At 40.1% G+C, this 21833-nt stretch overlaps 1 protein-coding gene across 11 annotated transcripts in view; it reads left to right on the forward strand.

The window, feature by feature from the left end:
* Window positions 1-21833, forward strand: part of Lpar1 (lysophosphatidic acid receptor 1) — a 130882-nt gene that overhangs the window by 12536 nt on the left and 96513 nt on the right. The window contains exon 1 of one of the 11 annotated variants that reach the window (XM_035439866.1): window positions 9838-9860. The exons of the other annotated variants lie outside the window; for them this stretch is intronic. The gene's annotated coding sequence lies outside the window, so the exon portion shown is untranslated. Of the gene's footprint in view, window positions 1-9837; window positions 9861-21833 lie in introns of those variants that run through there. 11 annotated transcript variants of the gene reach the window in all.

Genomic DNA, 21833 nt, shown 5'->3' on the forward strand with positions numbered 1-21833 from the left:
AATAAGTTTCAATCTTACTCTGGCACCCATCAAAGAAAGTTATAGTTTTCCTTTCTTCTTCAATTTCCATTCTTCTTTTATTTATATTTTCACTTTATAACTCCTGTTTGTTTTTTTGTTTGTTTTTTGTTACTTTTTTCAAAGAAGCTTTTTATTGGGCCTCATGTTACAGTGAGCTTTAAGTTTGCCCATGCTTTTGTATCAGGAATAGGTTCCAGGAAGCCCTCCTCCCTGTAGGATACTAAAATGCATGAGTGTTCAAGTTTCTACACATGTAAATGGTGTAGTCATGACATACTAACCCAGGTTCATCTCCCTGCATTCTTTAAACTAGCCCTAGGCTTCTTAAATGACCTGGTAGTCTATAAAAATCAATTCTATATAAATACTTAATATATTGTATTGCTTTGGCAATACTAATAAGGAATAAAAAAGTTTGTACATATTCATTTGAGAGTCTTTTGTTCCTCCCTATTAGTTTTTGGTCATGATTGGTGAGCTGCATAGGTGAACACTAGGTTTCCTTATTCTGTTTTGTCATTGTGTACAGCAATTTTGTGTGTATTCCTGTAGTTGGTTGTAGTGAGGGTGATGAGGAAAGAGGTCATTATCTCTGGAGTCATGAAGCTTAGAGACTAGTGGGAAGAAGAGAGTTGGCCACTTGCTCACAATGCATAAATGAAGATGTCGTCAGTGCTATGATGGCAAGCACAGAAGAGATTGCATGTGGAATCTATTTGACAGTAGAGTGACTAGGGAGTTCTGGGGAAGTGCTATGTCTGCAGAATGAGATGGGTTGACTCTGCAAAGTGCAAAGCAGCTGCATATGCGTGGGATTGCCCAGGCATGGAAGAGGGGAGGGAAACAGAAGTTAATGATAGGTGGAAGGCAGAAGGCAGTCTTTTGTTTGATGAGTTGTCCTTTTTTTTTTTTTTTTTGTGCTACTTGGTGAAATTCCTGTTTGTAACTCTCCCTCTCTCCCTTAGCAAATTTCAAATTGAAATAACTTCTGATTTTTTTTTTTAAAAGATGTGTGGACAGAAGTTCTGTCCTGCCTAGTCCCATAGCCATTTAGTCCCAAATAAACACACAGGCTTATATTAATTATAAACTGTTTGGCTGATGGCTCAGGCTTCTTATTGGCTAGCTCTCTCTTAATTATTAACCCATTTCTATTAATCTGTGTATTTCCACATGGTCTTGGTTTACCAGTGATGCTTGAGTCTCTTGTTTCCTTGGCAGCTACCTGGTGTCTTTTTTATTCTGCATACTACCTTTCTCTATCTCTGATTGGATTTCCCACCTGGCTAGATCCTGTCTGTTCATTGGCCAAAATAGCTTTATTCAACAACCAATAAGAGAAACATATATTCACAGAAGGACATCCCCCATCAGAGATGCATGTAGCTGTTTGTTGAAACAGTTTTGTATGATAGCCCTTTAGCATTCTGCTAATTAATAGCTAGCTGGACAAAGCTTTGCATAGCCATGTAGTACAAGTAATCCTGGGTTAAAAACCCTACTAAATATAGTAGTTACCAATTTAACAATTTTCCATAATCTGTAGGAAATTAGAACACCAAAGTTAACATTTTGGTTAGTGAGGACTAGGTATAGTCCTCACTATATAGACAGTTTGGCCATTGTATAGCTTCTTGGTGATTTTCATTGTGCCAGGAATTATTGTTCTGCTAGGCTGCTTGTTTTGTATTTACATTGCTTTGCCATGGTAAGATTTTTACCACTTAAAAAAAACTGTGTCAAGAATTAAAATGTTATACATTAGAAAGCAAATTTGAAATCAAGAGATAGGAAATCAAGACCCATGAGCCAGCTCCCACTGCTGCCCACACAGCCATGCTCCAGCCTTTCCTGGCCTTGCCCTTCTCAACTTAAATAGAGCATTCTAGTCTCATTTGAACAAATCATTCCTCAGGTTTATTGTTTGTTGACTCTGTGATTTTGTTGTATTCTTATTACTAAATTTTAAAGACTTGGCTCTGTACCATTTAGGTAATCTCATCCAAGAAGCTCTATCTAAAGTTGGGAGACTTCTGTGTATTTTTATCCTTCTGTGTTTGGGAAGGTAATTCTCCAGTGACTTTAGCTTGGCCACTGAATTTAAAAAGCTGTTTTCTTTTCATTGTCGAGGTTCAGTAAAGATGGAAAAGTATGATTATCTTAGCTTGATCTGTTGATGCTTGCTTTAGAAAAATATAAAGTATCTAAACTGTGAATTATTGACATTTTGTAAAGCCCGCTAAAGAGTGGGTGGTGTCACTTCCTAGAGAAGCATGAAAGCTAAGGCATTGGGAGGTTTAATGACTAGACCAAGTTTTAGTAATGTTTCAAGAGGGATGAGTGATGTTTAGAAGAAGGTATTTGGCAAATTGGTTTTTCCTTTTCCCTAGTCAACTTTATGGTGCTGAAATTGACAACTATAATGAAATATCACCATGTTTAAAGAGTACCACTTGATAACTTGATGTGGAATGATCACTCCAATCTGTCAAGCTAGTTAATATATCAAGCATTTACCTGTTCATTTATATGTGGTTTTTGTGGGGGAAGAGGTTAAAACACCTACTGCCCATTTTTCAGCAAATTTGAAGTATTTAAGACTATATTATTATTATTACTATTATTATTTTGAGATAGGGTCTCATATAGCCCAGGGTAGTCTTGAACTCACTGTTTAGGTGAGGATGACATTGAACTCCTGATTTTCCTGTCTCTACCTCCCAGATGCTGGTATTACAGGCATGTACTGTCATTCCTGCTTACAAGATAGAATTAATTACGTTCACTATGTTGCCCATCAAGTCTGCAGAACTTAGCTGTCTCACAACCAATACTTGGTCGCTGCTGGCCACCATTTTCCCATTTCCCCCTCCAGTGCAGCTTTTCTTACCAATGTGTTAAATTAACTGATTTAAATATGTCTAAGCATCATTTTTGTCATTCAAACCATTCAGCTTCTACATTCATATATTTCAAAATGGCTATTTTATCATATTTCTCTTTTGTTGTTTAGAAATTGAGGGGAAAATAAACCTCTTATTTTTAAACTCTACGTAATTCCTCATTTATAATCTATATTTATCCTGGAAGTCCAGGCAACTGAGGATATTTAATGTGTGTTTGGGGCTGATTCATCTGCTTACATCCCTGTTTGCTGTTGAGTTCTTTTTCCTTAGTGTGATTGAGACATGGAAACCAGACAGGTCTCTAGGCTCTCAATCTGAAGCACAGGTACAGGCAGTGTTTGGGATCAGAGGAGGCGTTGGTCCAGACAGGTAATAGGCATGGGTGTTGCCTCAGGCTAATACCAGAGATAGGTTGGTCCAGGAAGGGATAGTCATGTGGTTAGTTCAGACTTAAGGCAGAGACAGGAAGAATACACAGCACCCCCAGGTACTGTGAAGACTCTGAGAAGGGCCTATTGTAGAGGCCTGAGTTCACTGAGGAGAGGCCGTGTGTACAAGAAGGAGTCATCCAGGCCCACATGAGAGCCAGAAGCACAGTCAGCCATCCTCTACCCTGATCTCCAATTTCCAGGCCCTGGATCTTTGCAAAAAATATGTGTCTGTCCCTCAAGCCCCATAATCAATGATAATATGCTATGGCAGGCTGTAGCAAGCTTTCTTGTTGAACTATCTTTGGACTGTCAGCTTGTAAACAATGACCAGGAGACTTATTATTACTTATGATAGCTTGGCCTTAGCTTAGATTTTTTTCCCAATTAGCTCTTATAACTTAATTAACCCACAATTTTTTTTTTTAAATCTACATTCTGCCATGTGGCTTGGTGCAGTACATCTGACTTGCTGCCAGTCTGCTGGCAAAAATCACACACCTAGATTCCTCCTCCTCTACCCAGAAATCTACCTATCCTCTCCTGCCTAGCTATTGGCCACTCAGCTCTTTATTAAAGCAACCCAAAGGTGCTTTAGGCGTAAACACATCTTTATAGTGTACACAGATATTCTGCAACAGCAGGCTAAGCTGACTGACATCTCGTCCATTGATTTTGACTGGGAAGAAGTAGTTGTCCTGGTGGATGCTGGTGGCTGACTTGAGCTTGTTCTCACACACGAAGAATGCACATCACTTCTCTGCCTCTCCTTTTTCCTTCTTTTCATCCAATTTTAATGACAAAATAACCCAGTGGGTAAAATTTTTCACTAAACACACATCAAATATGTAAAAACTTTACCTCTCCTTCAAAATTGTTTTTACATGAAATACTGCTCAAAATATGAAAAACATTTTTGAAGCTAAAACAATATATAAATTACAAACCAAATCATATCTGTAGTTTCATAATGAGTAGAATTATCATTTAATCCTTTCATTTTCTTTTATGACCTTTTTCCATTATGGCTTATTTTATGGTCTGCTTCTTTTTAGAGGTAGTGAATGTGTATTTTGCTCCTACAGGCCATGTTTTTAAGCCTCTGTTGAACATGGTAACATATTTGGAGTGGAATTCTAACAACTTTATAATATGCCATTAAGTTCTTCAATAGTTCATTTAAACATTGTGCTGTCTAATTTTATGTCAACTTAACATAAGCTGGAGTCATCAAAGAGGATGGAGCCTCAATCAAGAAAATGTCTCCATAAGATTAGGCTGTAGGCAAGCCTGTAGAGCATTTTCTTAATTAGTGATTGATGTGGGAGGGCCAGCTCATTGTTGGTGCCAGCCATCCCTGGAATGGAAGTCCTGATTTCTGTAAGAAAGCAGGCTGAGCGAGCCATGGGGAACAAGCTAGTAAGTAGCCTTCCTCTATGGCCTCTGCATCAGCTCCTGCCTCCAGGCTCCTGCCTTTTTTGAGTTTCTGTCCTGGCTTCTGTTCATCCTTTGATGATGAACATTGATGTGGAAGCATAAGCCAAATAAACCCTTTCCTCTCCAAGTTGCTTTGGTCATGGTGTTTCATCCCAGCAAAACTAACCCTAAGTAAGCCATTATCTTACTTTTGGAAAGGAGTTGTATTTTTCATTTCTTTACTGTCTTAAAAAAGTTTCACCCACAGCTTTTTTTTAAATAGTTTTTTTAAAGATATTATTTATTTATTATGTATATAACACTCTGCCTCCATGTATGCCTGCATGCCAGAAGAGGGCCTCAGATCTCATTATGGATGGTTGTGAACCACCATGTGGTTGCTGGGAATTGAACTCATGACATCTGGAAGAGCAGCCAGTGCTTTTAACCTCTGAGCCTTCTCTCCAGCCCATGACCCACAGCTTTTTGTGTAATGTGTAATTTCCTTACACTATGTACAACTGGAGTCACTAATTTGAGAACAATAGTATTTGGTTTTCAAGTAGACAGAAATATCCTTGAACTTTTTTTTTTTTTAACTCACTGCATAAAATAAAAAGTATAGAGAGAAAATGGAAGCCATAATCCTTCTTGAGAGACAGCCATTGTCAAGTTTGTGGAATGTTTTCTTCTAATGTTTCTCGGGTTCAAATCTTTCTAGGCATGTTTTCTGTCCCCTAAGCACAGTGGCATTAGCAGAAGGGACCTTACTTAGATTCAGTGGATGGTCATTCCTTCAGGGAACACTTAAATATTCGATTTTTTTTTCTATTTTTCAGGTGGTTTCCTGTGTGTGTGTGTGTGTGTGTGTGTGTGTGTGTGTGTGTGTGTTGTGTGTGTGTGGTGTATTCATGCATACATATGTGGAGGTCAGTTCAAGAACCTTGGGTGTTGTTTCTTAGGTGCCACACACCTTTATTTTGCAACAAGGTCTCTCACTGGTCTGGAACTCACCAGTCAGGTTAGGTGAGCCCCAGGGATCTGCCTGCTTCTGCCTCTGCCTTCCTAGCACTGAGATTACAGGCACTTGCCACTAATTCTTGGTTTTTTTAAAATGTAGCTTCTGGGGACCAAACTCATGTCCTTGTGCTGGCAAGGGGAACATCTTTATAACCTCTCAAGTGATTGCTTTTGAGGGCATCCCTGGCAACAGAATTTTCTGTCTCAAACTACAGAGACATTTCTTACTAGCCAGTGATAGTGATAATGAAACAGATGTCCAAAACAATGCCCACACTTCATACATCATACAGCACAACCAGGGTAAAAACAGAAGTTAGTGTGACTATGGGCATGACTTCACAGTGTGGTGAGAAGACAAGATATTCTCTATAATCTGTCAAACTGTAGACAGTTAAAATAGTGGGTAGTGTCTCCAAACTCTATTGTTATTATTATTGTTGTTGTTATTTTGGGAGACAAGGTTGTACATAGTAGCTCAAGAAAGCCTTGAAGTGACAGCAATCCTCCTGCCTCAGCCCCCCACCCCCACCAGTTGAGATTACATGCATGAGCCACCATGCCTGATTCCAAACACTATATATACAGTGAGTCCAACAGTAGAGTTTTGAAAAAGTCACATTTAATACAGGTCTATGGCATAGTGCCAATGCTTATCTTAGGAAAGCAACTGTGAGCCAAAGGGAAACAGTTCAGACAAGTAGCTCTGCTGCCTTAGTCTGAGGGAGATGCTGCATAGTCCACATTCCTTGTGGAATGATAGGCTGGCAGCTTTCAGGATATTGCCTATAAATACTACTTTGCACAAAATCATACGTTTGATAGTTGCTGAATGTAAGCAAGTTCAAGCTTACACAACCCAATGCTGCACCCTTTCCTTGTGGTCAAGTTATGTGTGGATCTGTGTGCTTCCAGCATCGGCTCCGTTAAGGACAACATCAGTGATGGTCAGCCTGTGACCACAGTAGGATATGCAGAAGAGTCAGAGGCAGGAGGATCACGTTATAGAAGTGGTAAGACTGTCCTGGCCAGTTATAGTCAACTCTTGATTACTTTGTACATCACATGGTAGAAAATAACATGTATGAGATCCTCATTTCAGACCACTTGACAGTTTAGAGGCTGAGGCAGTTCTATGTGTCTAAGGTGGCGAAGACGAGTGTGGCATACAGACTATCCAGGAAAGCTAGAACAGGAGTGAGAGTAGAGTGTTGTGTAGCGTCTTCTCCATGATGGACCTGCCGCCTGTGGGCTTTCTTTGAGGGAGGAGGCAGTGTGAGGAATGGAGAGAGAAGAGGGAAATGACCGCTTTAGGGCTCAACTGGGATTAGAATGCATTGATTCATAGTGACAGCCTTATCTTGTCTCTGGTTTGTTCCACGAGGTCTCTGGTGATTGTGAATGAGAACAGAGCAGCAGTGTGGATTTGAATCGGGCTGGTAGCATCACAAGGCAGACTAGCAGAAAGGACTGTGGGAGATAGCAGGCTGGCGTAGGGAGCTCAAGGACTGAGCATGCGTCTAGCCTGGACATTGGGAGATCTAAGCCTGGACAAAGGTGAGGAACATAGAGGGACCAGAAAGCTGGGTAAGTTGATGTTCAAGGGCAGAGGCAGTGCATTTGGGTGCAGGCAGCTGTTCCAGTTGAAAGGGGGACTTTAAAGTATTATAGGACATTCTTGGTGACAAGGGACTAAGCTGAATAGTCAGTCACTCAAGGAAATTCCGAGAAGGTGTTGGCTTTGTTGAAATTGCCCTTCACAGTGCTTGATGACTGACATATCTGGAGAAGAGAAGGACTGAACTGAAAGTCCCTTCCAGTCTTAGAATTTTTTTTTTCCATACAATTTCCTTTACTGGGGGCCACTGCTTTCCCCTCCCTTTAATACTTTTTTTAAAATCACAAAACCAGAGCAAACTGGAAAAGAACTGTTTAGCAATCCCATTTTTATTGATCCCCTTGTAATTGTAAATGTTTGACAGATTATGGCCTCTGTAAAGGTCTTAGAATTCATTAATGTAGGTTTCACTGGGTTCTCCCAGGGTCAAGGAGTACAATGGTCAGAAAGTGTTGTTTTTTGCTATTTCCCACCACATGCCGGCTTCTGAAGTCCCATCATGGGCAATTAGGACTGGAAAGCAAAGGGTTGCCTAAGTTATTTTTAAGGTAACATTAATTGAATCCATCTTTTACCACATGGCCAGGGTGATGGTTATTACATTTGCTGTTTTGAGGTTTGGCATTTCACCTCTTGCTTGTGGAGTAGATGGGTCTGAACATTTCCAGAATGAGTTCTGTGGTTGGATGTTTTGTCTGAAGTTTCTATCTGTATTTGGAATTCAAGTAAAGTACAGGTTTGAAAACTAGGACCTCAAGTGACAGAAAAGATTATATGAGTACCTTTTGTATTTGATATTTGAGTACCATCTTGATATTTGAAGAAGGGAATCCAGTTCTTATCCTGACACATAGAAAAATGACCTTTTAGGATTTATTATTATTGTTGTTGTTGCAACCATCAACTACTCTGAGTTTGAGCTCAATTATTTGGGGAGATTGCTGTATTAACCACATGAAGCTGAAACAATAAACTTTTGAACATTGAACTTGAAATGATGACATTCTAGACCTCATAAAGGCTGCAGACCAAATCTACTGGGTGTCTGGTGCAGTGGGAGGAATCCCTTGTTCTGTGGTTGGAGTTTCCTTCTTTCTTTTCCTCTCCCTCTCTTTCCTCTCTTTCTGTCTCTTGAAAGAATCCTCCAGACTTGTATTTTTAGTCACACAGTAAAGTGATCAAGTGTGAGAGCATACTTATGTTAGTTGCTTTTATTCCTAGCAATTCAGCCCCATTGAATTCACCACCCTGCCCCCATCCTTCCACATGAGACTATCTTCTTTACCCAGCTTTTTAAGCCGTGGATTATGACCCTCCATGGGATCAGATAATTGAAGGCATCACAGACTCCTCTGAGGCCATGGTTCTATAAACACACAACTTGCATTGCATGGACCACCAAAGCTGCCCTAAACACCTCAACTCAGATTTGTTGAGGATGGCAGTAGGCTTTTGGTTTTTTTGTTTGTTTGTTTTTTTCTTTTACTGTACATATCAAGTTTTCTTAGGGAATCATAGTAGTTTAATCATGAAGAGCAAACTTTTAGTGTTTTCCACATTTCAGTCCTCAGCCTGTAACTATCAAATTAATATGTCTTTGGATTCTGTTGTTTCAGAATGTTGGATTTTTAAAATTACTGTTTGAATCGCTAACTAATTCCTTCCCAAATGACCCAGTGAATTTTGACTTGAAACGAAGGCAGACTCTCCTGAAATTTCTGAAATGACCCTAAACATAGGTTGTATTTTGTGCTATGTATTTGTTTAAAAAGGCATTCTCAGTATTGACAAGTATTTTCTTTATGGTTTATTATTCATAAGACATTTGATTTGTATACTTGCTTTATACACCTGTGTACTTGGTGTCACAAGTGGAAAAGCTTAGAAACCCTTGTTTTAGATGACAGCTTTGGACTGGAAGGGAGATTTATGAGGGCTCTACTCTGTTCTCTGTCATCCAATCAGCCTCAACCACAGGGTACTCCCAGTCACTTCATTTCTGTTTTTGTGGACTTAGGAGGCTGTGTGTTTGAGTCCACAGATATGCATACTTGTAGAAGAAATAATATTGCACTGTGACAGTTGAAAGGAATGGAAACATCTGTGAAGCAGCAGTAGCGACTGTGAGTGAGAGGCGAGGAGATCATCATTGATTTCATCGCTTGATAAGCCTGGAACATTTGATGGATCCAGTTTGGTTGCAGGAAAGCAGCTAGCTGTCTTTGGTGTGCTTTTAATGTACTTATTATATTTTTGTGTTAGTGAGTATTGAACCCAGGGCCTTGTACATCATAGGCAAGTACCATACCACTGAGCTACATCTTGATTGGCTTTTTAGGCACCATGGCTTGAAGTATGCTTAGGAGAGAATTTGTACTATGTGACTTGCCCAATGACTTCCCCGCTGGCCTTGGAAGGCAGTAAGCTCCTTGTAACTGAAGAATTCACCAGGTATGCTACAGCAGATATTCTGTTCAGTTAAAACACTGGATAAGAAGTTGAGCTCGATAACTCTAGAAGTTTCTTTCCAGTTGTGAGAGACATCACATTAAATTTATAACAAACACCATGCACAAACTACACTGAGAGCACTCTGTGGGAAACTAAAGCTGAAGTAAGACTAGTTTACTACAGTCTGAGGATTGATCATTAAAAGCAAACAGACACACCCATTATCTGCTTATGCATTTGTGATAAATGCCAGGAGCCTTTGGAGTTTACTATTTGCAGGTTGTAGTGTTTCTAGGAATGGAGTGCTTTCCAACTGTCTTTGGTGACCTGATCATTTCCTCTTATGTCCTCTTGAATTTGGACAGAACCCCAAAGTCCCTCTTTAAAGACCAGAGAAAGACTGGTCTTTAAAGCTAAACAAACATTTATCTTTTCTTCTGAATTTTGGTGCTGTTGTTCTTTGGCTGGGATCAACCTTCAGAGGTCTGCTTCTGGAAGAAGAGGGAAGTCATGATATTTTGTGTGAGCTCAAGTAGGCAGAGAGGTTTTCTATCATTAGATAATCATATGTATTGAAGGTCAAATAAAAGTGCACTGCCTGTGGTCTGTGTTTTTACTCCTGACTAAATGCGTGATTTAACATCTGTGGCTTCCAGAAAGTTCAAGGATATCATAGCAAACAGTTTTATATCTGATGCAGTTCTGATGTCATTAAAAAGAGAACCAGCAGGCAAATGTTCTCAGCTCTGCCCATTTCTCATTCTTCTGTCCTGTCTTGAAAGGCCTTGGCAAATGTTGACTTTGCCTCCATGAATGCAGGGGATTGTAAATTCGAATGTGCTGAAGGACAGGTGGTCTCAGCTCCTACCTTGTTTTCCGGTCTTTGTGCTTCTGCTGCTTGGATTCGCATGAGTCAAAATTGATGTCAAATGTGCCTATTGTCTTTCTTGTTCTCTCAGTCCCCTCCCTGGTCCCCAGATACCAATGCAAGAAGGACACTTAGATGCCAGAGACAGCCACTGTTAACAATAGCAGCAGGCCACTTGTGAGACCTGCAGGCATGTTGTTCTGGGCTTGACAATGCTCATACTCACAGACTAGTGTATCAGATGTATTGTGTTAACCAGTGGTCTAGAAAATTCTGGGTTTTTCCTGCATTATTTTAATATTTCTATTTTCTGGTTCTGAGGACACATGTCTTCTTCTAATTCTGGGATTTATTTATCTATTTAATTATTTATGACATATCTCAACTTGTATCCCAGGCTAGCCTTGAACTCTATGTATCCTATACTGGCCTCAAACTCATGGGAATCTTTCTGCTTCAGCCTCCCTAGTGCTAGGATTACAGGCATGAGCCATGCATGCTCTCTGGTATTTTTTTTTTTTTTTAAATCTATTTCTTTACTCTTGTTGCTTCTGTAGGCTGGGTCTCTGCTTAGATGTTTCTGAGATTGCAACACTTCCTGCTTCTGAATTATACTTTCAGATTTTTTCTCTGCCACTGTTCACTGCTCTGTATAATTTCTTCTCAGGAAAACTCCAGAGTATTAATTCTCTCTTCAGCTGCTCTTTGTTATATGTCTAATTCTCTATTGAGTTTTTTCACATAAATATGATGCTTTCCATATCTGGAAGCTCTGACTCACTTTCAATTTTCTAGTATTTATTGACTTATTTGTGTGTGAGGGGTGGCCACACATGTTTGGAGGTCAGAGGACAGCCTGCTAGAGTCTGGAGTTGGCCCTCTCCTTCCACTATGTTGGCTCAGGTGACTAAACTCACATCACCAGGCTTAGCAAGCACCTTTATGTTGCAGAGCCATCTTGATGGCCCCGTTTTCAGATGGAATAATTTTAAATCTACCATCCTATTAATGATTATTAAAACATTACCTTATTTTACATTATCATTTTATAAACCGCTTTTGACAACTCCAGTATATATAGACTTTGCATTTATTGATTTTGATGACTTCAGTATGTGCTGACTTGTTTCCAGATGTTTCTGTACTCCCCTAGCACTACCCCCTTCCTCTTGCCTCTGACCCTATCCCAGGCCTGTATAAGCTTATATGTTTTTTTCCCCTCTGGGCACGGAGAACTTAAGGTAAATCAGTTTGGAAAGAATATGCCTTTGCTTTTGCTTCAACCCGTGGGCACTACAGTTTCAATTTTCACTTTGAATTTTTTGTTGGCCAGACGAATAGGATTAATTTCAGTCTCCAATTAATTAATTGCAGATGTCTGGCTGTAAGTTCTCAGAGAATCCTTTGCAACTTTCGCCTAAGTCCCGAGGCAGTCACACTTCTGTGTCCCATCCCTTGTGACACACATCTGTGTTTATGTCCCTGCTTCACCTGTTGACATCCGGCTTGCTGCAGGGATCTTTGATCTGATTCTGCTGCCCTGATGTCTGCCTGTAAACACCAGAACTAACAGTTAATTGGGATCTAGATCTTAGCATTGGCCACTCCAGCCTTCTTTTACCTCAGCTGATTTGTTGACATATTTTGTTTCCTCGGAGACATGCTACTTTTGCCAACTTGGCTGAAAACTGCACAGGTAGTTGCTTGTGGGTTTTTGTATGCACATATGCACTCAGCGACTTCAGATATTTTAGTGCTGGAAGGATTTTCAGGGTATTTGGCTCTTAGTATTCCTGGAAAGACATCTACAGTGTAACTTCTTACAATAACAAGACATATTTTATCCGCAGAATGCATTTGTAAGAAGTTCTATTTATTTTTATATGTGCAGGTAATGGCTGCATGAGTTTATATACATTATGTGCATACAGGAGCCATGCAGGTCAGAAGAGGGCATCAGATGCCCTGGGACAGGAGTTATAGTTTTCAATCACCATGTGGGTGCTGGGAACCGAATCTAGGTACTATATAGGAGCAGTGAGTATGTGTAACCACTGAGTTATCTCTCTAATACCTGGAATATATTTTTATTTACCAAATAATCCTATTCTTTGGACTGTCACATTGCTTTTGGTTTCACTATCAGTTTTGTAATGATGCCCTTGATATAGATATGCCAGCGTAGATTGCTGGTTATCTCCCCAGAGCAAATGTCCTGAAGCAGAATTGGTTGGTCAAAGGGTGTGCCTGGTTGACTCTTGGTAGACAGTGCCAGAATCAGCCTGAAGGAATGAAAGAACTCCACCTCACAGAAACCGTCCTCATATTGTTGGATAAATTGATAAAAAACAAAACAAAAAATAAACAAAAAAATCAATCGGTTGGGAGAAATTGCGCTTTATATTTATATTCTGTTGATCAATCAAAAAGCACATTTTTCTGGCTTTATTGACCATTTGTACTCTACATATATATTTCTTGCTTGTGCTTATCAATTTTTTCTATTAGGATTATCGTTTTACATTTTGTTTTTGTTTAGCTTGTATATTTAATAATATAGCTCTTGTTTTTACAGCTTCCAAAATATTAGTACTTTATGTAAGATAGAAAGCATGTTCCCAGGTATGTGTTCCTTTCCCTCCATCCTTCCCTTTAAATAGAAAGTAGCTTCATCTGGTTGTGTGGTTTCTTTTATTAACCTTTTCTTTTTTAAGGTTTTGCATTATGGTAAAATATACTCATCCCATTCTAAGATGTTATAAACATTTCATTTTTGTTTAGATCATTTAAGACTTAAAAAAACATACCTAGTTCTAGTGTATGGAACATTTGTTTATGTGATGTTAAAGGTTTATCTGACATTGCAAGTTTTAAGTTGCTTGCTTAGGTACCAGTTAAGTGATCTCTCTTCTTAGTTAGCCATTGTGCCTGACTGAGTGTCTGAACGAAAAGGTTAATTATGGTAATCTCTCCATCTTTAAGATGTTCAAGGTCCAAGTGTTGATGTCTGGACAAATGCGTTTGTGTGATTACCACTCTTATGTACAAGGTGCAGAGGTGATGGGAGACAGTAGAGTACAACCAACTCAATGCCAAAGGGGACAGGTGTGTGTGGGAATGAGGAAGGAGGAGACTTGTAAGACTTTGGCCAGCACTGGAAGACAGAAAGATGAAAGAATTCACTTTGTACCTAGAAAATGGAAAGGGCTATTTTCATCAGAGAAAACAGGACAGGAAAAGACGTGAAATAACCTGGTATTTTCTGGCAACTCAGAGTAGTTTTGTTGAACAACAATGGAAGACTTATTAGTGGATGAGGCAGAGTCCAAATCAGGGAGCATCTTGCTGGCCTCCTCGATTCAGATCCTTGACAATAGAAAAAATTTCCATGGCTTCACATTAGATCATGGGAACTAAATTAGAGAGGGACAGAGAAGCAAAATAAGAAATAAGATTAAATATCCTTGCAATTGTCCAGGGAAGAAGTGAAAGTGAAAGCTACAGGAGAGATGGGGGGGGATTTAAATCTATTGAGGAATAGGAATGACAAGTTCTAATGACATATTTGGTATTAGAAAATACTAAGTTAGATTTGGAGAATTTTTTTATTTGAAGCCCTCAAGTGATAGGTCAGTTGAAATAGTAGAGAGTGTCATGGCATGGGTATACATTTTTAAGAGTCACCATCCTAAAATTGTCTAAAAGTGGAATTCATTGGTGTACATAAAATGGGCAGAGAGAGAATGTATAGAAATAGTGTAGGGAAAGGTAAGTAAAAATTAGGGGTGGACCAGCTTTTCCTGATCCTTGCAAAGATGCTGAGAGAGCATCTGAGAGTTGGAAAGGGATGTACCAAAGGAACATGGTGTCATGAGGGCAAGTTTGAAAGGAGAATGATTAACAATGTACAGTGCTATCGAAGGGTCAAATAAGAAAAGGACAGAAAAATGTCCTTTTTAAAAGGCCAATGGTCTTTTTGCAAAGGTTTGGGGGGGGCAGGAGTATACCATAGTGCATATGCAGGGACACACAACCAAGGAATCCAGTTTCTTCAGTGCCTTTGAAATGGGGAATTGGGGAGAGGGGTGGAAGAAGGGAAGACAGAGACGTTGAGGCCAAGAGAGGATTTTTCTTTTCTTGTTTTTTGATAGACTTTTTAGCATGTTTGTTTTCTGGGGCTGAGGAGAAAATAAGGTTGAAGTCACAAGAGAGAATGAAACAAAATAAAATAAAATGAAACATGGGTAATTGGGAGCTAGGATAGATGGGAGAAACATCTTGTGAAGTCAGTGTTGGCCAAAAGTGGTGACTCTATCATGGGAAGGTCTGTCTGGCTTTGTGAGACAGGCATTTAACAAATGTTTATGACATAGAGAGCTCTGGCTGCTGTCTGCCGGGTGGATACTAGAGCCTTGACATCATCTTTATGGAGCAGCTTGTTGGATGTTTTCTCCCAAGTCTGAATTCATAGGATCACATTAATAAATTAATTAAAGTGACTCCAGTACTAACATCATGTGACAACTACACATCACTTGAAACAGTGGTCAAAATTAATGTAAAGAAGGTGCTACTCTTGCAGTGTCTCTTTTGAGTCTGTTCCTTGTTTCCATCACATTTTGTGTCTCTGAGCTAGGGAAGGGAAGCCCTACCACACTGCATTGGACCTTGGGTCACTCTGCCCATTCTGTGGCTACCACCATTTTCAGTCTCTGAATCCAAAAAGACTGGTTCACCTTACTTATTCTCTGTATTTGTTCCTTTTCTGGTGCTGGGATAAAACACTGTGACCAAAACAATGTGAGAAAGAGTGTATTTTGCCTCCAAGTTCTAGAGGGAGAGACCGTAATGGCAGGGGAGGCATGGCAGCAGGTGGCTAGAGCAGGAAACTGACAGGTCATATTTTTCCCAGATACAGGAAGGAGAGGGAGCAGGGGGGAAGGAGGGAACATGTACAAAGCATACAAAATAGAGGTGAGGCTATAAACCCTCAAAGCTTGCCCCCCAGTGACATACTTCCTTCAATAGGGCTGCATCTTCTAAGATGCCATCACCTCCCCAAACAGTCCCACACACTGGGGACCAAGTGTTCACATACATGGGACTATGAAGAACGATTCTCATCCAAGCCACCACATCCCTTTTCTTCCTAAAGGAAGGAGATTTTTCTTTTCAACTAGAGGAACTCCTAAGGCATCCTCAGAGACACTTGTGTGTTTATAGATCTATTAGCATCAGACAGTCCTTTCTCTTTTGGTTTGTGGTTCCTTCTATTGGTGAATTACATGGAGTATTCCCAGGTGGTGGGTTCTAGGATTATTCTCCTGCCACCTTTGCTTGAGATGGGTATGTGTGCCAGTGAACTGTGTTGGGTTCTTATATTGGGGTGTTATGGTTTGTCTACTAAACTCCAGTGATTGGGGCAATCATAATCTTTGTTTTTCTAAGCCTCAATCTCTGGTTGACTTTCCAATTGACCCTCCAAGACAGAGATTTCCATTTTACATGGGATGCTATGTTCTGCCTTGATTCCTAGAGCAACTCATCTGGGTATGCAAATTAGGTCTCTGGTATCCAGCATTTCTTATTTTCAAGAGAAGTCACACTATTGTGCTTTAGACTTTGGGTGAACACTTCTTTCAGGAAATGGCATCTATTTATAGAAAAATTACATTGCTTTGTTCTATTAGCCTTAGCAGGAAAAATCCTGTCTCTATTTATGATATTAGGTTCCTGGTTTATCTTAGCTTCAATCAAGATTTAGACCCTCCATCTGCTCTCAAAAAGCATTGGACACTGTTGCATGCTCGTCCTCTCTGGCTCCCTCTGTTAGTTACACTGTTTCCCCATTTTCATAAAGTTCTTTCATAAGTTTTTGCCATATCAGGTAATACTTTTGGGTTTGTGTGATGAACTTGGCATGCCATGAGTAATGTCTGGTAAAATAAAATGAATTGTTTTGTCCCCCATGTAGCTAGATACACAGATGTGTTGCTGTGATTCAGTTAGCAGACAGATTAAGGTGCAGATCAAATTGGTTTCTCATATGAGATGGTTTGTTTTGCAAGGAGGGAGATGAGTGTGAAGCTAAAGCCAGGTTACTTTTAAAATAAGAAAGTAAACAGCTTTATTAGAATAGCTGCCCCTTTATTAGCAACTTCACTTAAATGGGTCAAAGTGAGTGCCCTTACAGTGATTTGTTGCTGTTTTCAGTCAGCTGAAATAACAATAGTATATCAGTAAAGACAGCTGCTAACCTAGAAGAAAGGACATTCTAATACAGAAAAAAACAGTTATTTCCATGTAAGATATTTAGTTTTGAGACAGGATGAACATATATATATATATATATATATATATATATATATATATATATATATATGAAATCTTACTCTACCTCTAATGGTGTTCTTATGAATTTTCATGTGGGCATTTCTATCCAGTGAATTTTAATTATTCTTATGTGCTTTGATAAGCTATAAAGTTTATTTTCAAAACTGGATTCTAAATGGCCTTTTAAAAATATGTTGCCTGAACCAGGAGCTTACCATGACTTTCCTTGGTGTGGAAGGGAGGTAGTGAATAGTTCTTAGGGTCAAAAAGACCTTCAAGTGCAATTGCATTTTAAAATTCCTGTCTCTGTCCTATTTCTTGAAAGCTACAGCTCTTCCTCCATGAGTCTTAGCACAGATGACAGTACAAGGGTTCAGGAATGAAGCCAGAGCCAGGGTAGTTCAGTAACAGAGTGCTTGCCTAACATGCCCAAGGCCCTACATTCAATCCCTATTACTGCTTCTCCTCCAAAAGACAGAATAGAATAAAGAGGCATTGAAGCTAAAAGGAAGGAAAATGTGAGCATGTAATGCGTGGACTTGGTGTTTTTCTAGGTCAGTCAGTCATGCTAAAGGCTGTAAACCACCAGGATGTTAATTCTGTATGTGATGTGATCTTGGAGTCTGCTTGTGCATCAGCCATGTTCTATTCTCTGAGGAATAGACCATACATGTATATGTATATAAGTCTTGTATGTATATGTGTAAGCTCTGAAGTCTTGTCCAATGCTGAAGATTTGGGTACTCACTGGAGATTGATTTGTATGTGAAAGGCTGAAGAAACTGTTGTCTCATGTCCTTGCCTGGTGGTAGCAGCGCTAGGTGGACTTTTTTTTTAGCAAGAATGGAACTCCCACCATGAGCTGGCTCCTTCCATTTGTCCCCCTTCTCTCCTTCTCTTTTCATCTATACGCCCATCCTAATGGATGCTATAGCATGCATTCAGGGGAGCTTCCCCCTTCAGGAACTGTCCCACCTATCAGTCAGTCCTTTCTGGAAACACACAATGGACACAGACATATCCACTAATCTTCATTAATGTCTTCACTAATCCTAGACATTTCTCAGTTCAGTCAAGTTGACAACAGACATTAAACATCCTAGGATGTATACATTTCCTCCCCCACCCCCTACCCCCACCAAGAATCATTTTAGTCTAGTCTCTTTATGCCCTTATGCACATCTAGAGACTCCATGTTCTTGTGTGTGTCTAGTCCTAAGTATGTATTGTATCATCTTTATTACAAAGCTTTGTATAGAGGCTTACTCTCAGATCAGGCCCCTCTGCTCTCTTCATTTGTCTTAGATAATAAATTAGTTACTTTTTTTTTAGTTGCTTTGTCAGAATACCTGACAATATAAGGGAGGAAGGATTTCCTTGGTTGGGGTCACACTTGAGGCCACCGTCCATCGTGCTGACAGAAGCTAGCTGAATTGTTTCTATAGTGGGAAAGCAGAAAGAGAGGAATGGGGGCTCAACTTATTTTATGTTTTATCAGTCTAAGAGCTCAGCCCTGGGATAATACTGCCCCATCCATTTAATCCAGTCTAGAAACTCCTTCAGACATGCAGGGAGGTTTGTCTCTTAGTGATCCTAGATCCTGTGGCATTGACAGTCCTTATCAACCTAATTTGGTTCTGATAATTTCCATGCAAAGTCAGATTGGGTTTGCCATAGTCTCTCCTAGAGTTTAAATATCAGTAATCATTTTGATTGCAAAGGATGGTTTGACTTTTCTACTCCTTGTAAGCCAACTGTTTTCTTGTTGAATGAATCAACTATGCTGTCAAGAGTTATGCTGAATTGTAAGTACAATAATGGGATTCCTGTTATGTTTTTCTTTTGTCATTAACAAAACAGCTTCTGTTGACAAATCTATTCATTTTTTGTAATTAATTTTTATTAGTTCAAATTAGGAACAAGCTTGTTTCACATGTCAATCCCTTCTCCCTTCCCTCTCCCCAACCCCCTACCTGCTCCCTACCCCATCTACCCTCCAATCCCCAGGCAGGGTAGGGCCCTCGACGGGCCTCCTCAAAGTCCACCACATCATCCTGGGCCGGGCCTAGGCCCTCCCCCATGTGTCCAGGCCAAGAGTGCATCCCTTCACATGGGATGGGCTCACAAAGTCCCTTCTTACACCAGGGAAAAATACTAATCCACTGCCAGGGGCCCCCTAGAGTGCGGAGGCCTCCTCATTGACATCCATGTTCAGGGGTCTGATTTAGTCCTGTGCTGGCCTCCCAGACAGCAGTCTGGGGTCCATGTGCTCCCCCTTGTTCAGGCCAGCCCATTCTGTGTTTTCACCAGCCTGGTACCGACCCCTTTGATCTTCATTTCTCCCACTCTGCAACTAGGTTCCAGAGTTCTGTTCAGTGTATAACTGTGGGTGTCTGCCTCTGCTTCCATCAGCAACTGGATGAGGGCTGTAGGATGGCATGAAAAGTAGTCATCAGTCTCATTATAGGGGAAGGGAATTTAGGTTTTCCTCTCCACCACTGCCTAGATTGTCAGTTTGTGTCATCCATGTAGATATCTGGAAATCTCCCTAGTGCCAGATCTCTCCTGGGACCTATAATGGCTCCCTCTGATATGGTTTCTCTCATCTGCTCTCCTCTATTCTTCTCCCAACTCAACCTTTCTGCTACTCCATTTCCTCCTCTCCCCTCCTCTTCTCTCCTCTCATTCTGGCAGCTCCCTCTCCCCTACCCTCATGCTCCCAATTAGCTAATAAGATCTTGCCCATTCCCAGTCTCTGGGGTCCATGCATTTTTCTCTTAGAGTCCTTCTTGTTTCTGAGTTTCTTAGGTGAAGAGGATTGTAGGCTGGTAATCCTTTGCTCTATGTGTAAAATTCATATATGAGTGAGTACATACCATGTTTGTCTTTTTGTGACTGGGTTACCTCACTCAGGATGGTTTCTTCCAGTTCCATCCATTTGCCTGCAAATTTCAAGATTCCGTTGCTTTTTTCCTGCTGAGTAGTACTCCATTGTATAATGTACCACATTTTCTCTATCCATTCTTCAGTTGAGGGGAATCTAGGTTGTTTCCAGGTTCTGGCTATTACAAACAACGGTGCTATGAACATGGTTGAACATATGTCCTTGTTGTATAAACTTGCATTATTTAGGTATAAGTCCAAGAGAGGAATTGCTGGATCTTGAGGTAGACTTATTCTCATTTTTCTGAGCAACCGCCATACTGATTTCCAAAGTGGTCTTACAAGTTTGTACTCCCACCAGCAATGGAGGAGTGTTCCTTTTTCTCCACATCCTCTGGAGCATAGATTGTCATTGGTGTTTTTGATTTTAGCCATTCTGGCTGGTGTAAGATGGTATCTCAGAGTTGTTTTGAGTTGCATTTCTCTGATGGTCAAGGATTTTGAGCACTTTCTTAAATGTCTTTCAGCCATTTCAGATTCCTCTGTTGAGAATTCTCTATTTAGTTCTGCACCCCACTTTTTAATTTCATTGTTTGGTGTTTTGGTGGCTAGCTTCTTGAGTTCCTTGTATATTTTGGAAATCAGCCCTCTGTCAGATGTGGGATTGGTGAAGATCTTTTCCCATTCTGTGGGCTGTTGTTTTGTCTTACTGACTGTGTCCTTTGCCTTAAGAAGCTTCTCAGTTTCAGGAGGTCCCATTTATTAATTGCAGATCTCAATGCCTGTGCTACTGGTTGTAATGTTCAGGAAGCAGTCTCCTGTGCCAATACCCTTCAAGGGTATCTCCCACTTTCTCATCTAGAAGATTCAGAGTGGCTGGATTTATGTTGAGAACTTTGATCCATTTGCACTTAAGTTTTGTGCATGGTGACAGATATGGATCTATCTGCACTCCTCTGCATGTCAAATCCAGGTGTGCCAGCACCATTTGTTGAAGGTGCTATCTTTTAATTTAGCATCTTTGTCAAAAATCAGGTGTTCATAGGTGTGTGGGTTAATATCAGGGTTTTCAATTCGATTCCATTGGTCTGTCTATTTTTGTGCCAATACCAAGCTGTTTTCAGAACTATGGCTCTATAATAGAACTTGAAGTCAGGGATGGTGATGCCTCCAGAAGATCCTTTTTTGTACAGAGTTGTTTTGGCTATCTTGTGTTTTTTGTTTTTCCATATAAAGTCGAGTATTGTGCTTTCAAGGTCTGTGAAGAACTGTGTTGGGATTTTCATGGGGATTGAATTGAATCTGTAGATAACTTTTGGCAAGATTGCCATTTTTACTATGTTGATTCTATCTAAGAGTATGGGAGATCTTTCCATTTTCTGGTATCTTCTTTAATTTCTTTCTTTAAAGACTCAAAGTTCTTACTGTACAGGTCTTTCACTTTTTTGGTTAGTGTTACCCCAAATCTATTCATTTTTAATGGGAATTCTTTAGAATGGTCCATGGCCACATGTTTGGTTTTAACTGTTAGAAAAATAGCAAGCACACTCAAAAGGGTTAATTATGAACCTGTTGAAGGAAAGAGCTTTATGATCACATTTATGATCACATTATCCTTTGATAAGTTTATGATAGGATTGATTTTGATTCTGAAATGATAGTACTCTCGAGACTGCCACTCCCCCCCCCACCCCCCGTTTTTTTTTGTGGGCAACTTTCCAGTGTTTTTGCACTCTTCTGAGGTGAGTGACCATTACTGTGGACATTGCAGTTTTAGAGTTTGGAACTAAAGCCATGTTTCATTGCTGGCAGTAGAGCTACCTGTGGGAGTGATGCAGACCCTTTTGGGTTATAGACCTGCCTCTCACACTTACGCTGGTGGCCTTGTA

Source organism: Cricetulus griseus, chromosome 2 (assembly GCF_003668045.3).
Source record: "Cricetulus griseus strain 17A/GY chromosome 2, alternate assembly CriGri-PICRH-1.0, whole genome shotgun sequence".
Taxonomy (NCBI): domain Eukaryota; kingdom Metazoa; phylum Chordata; class Mammalia; order Rodentia; family Cricetidae; genus Cricetulus; species Cricetulus griseus.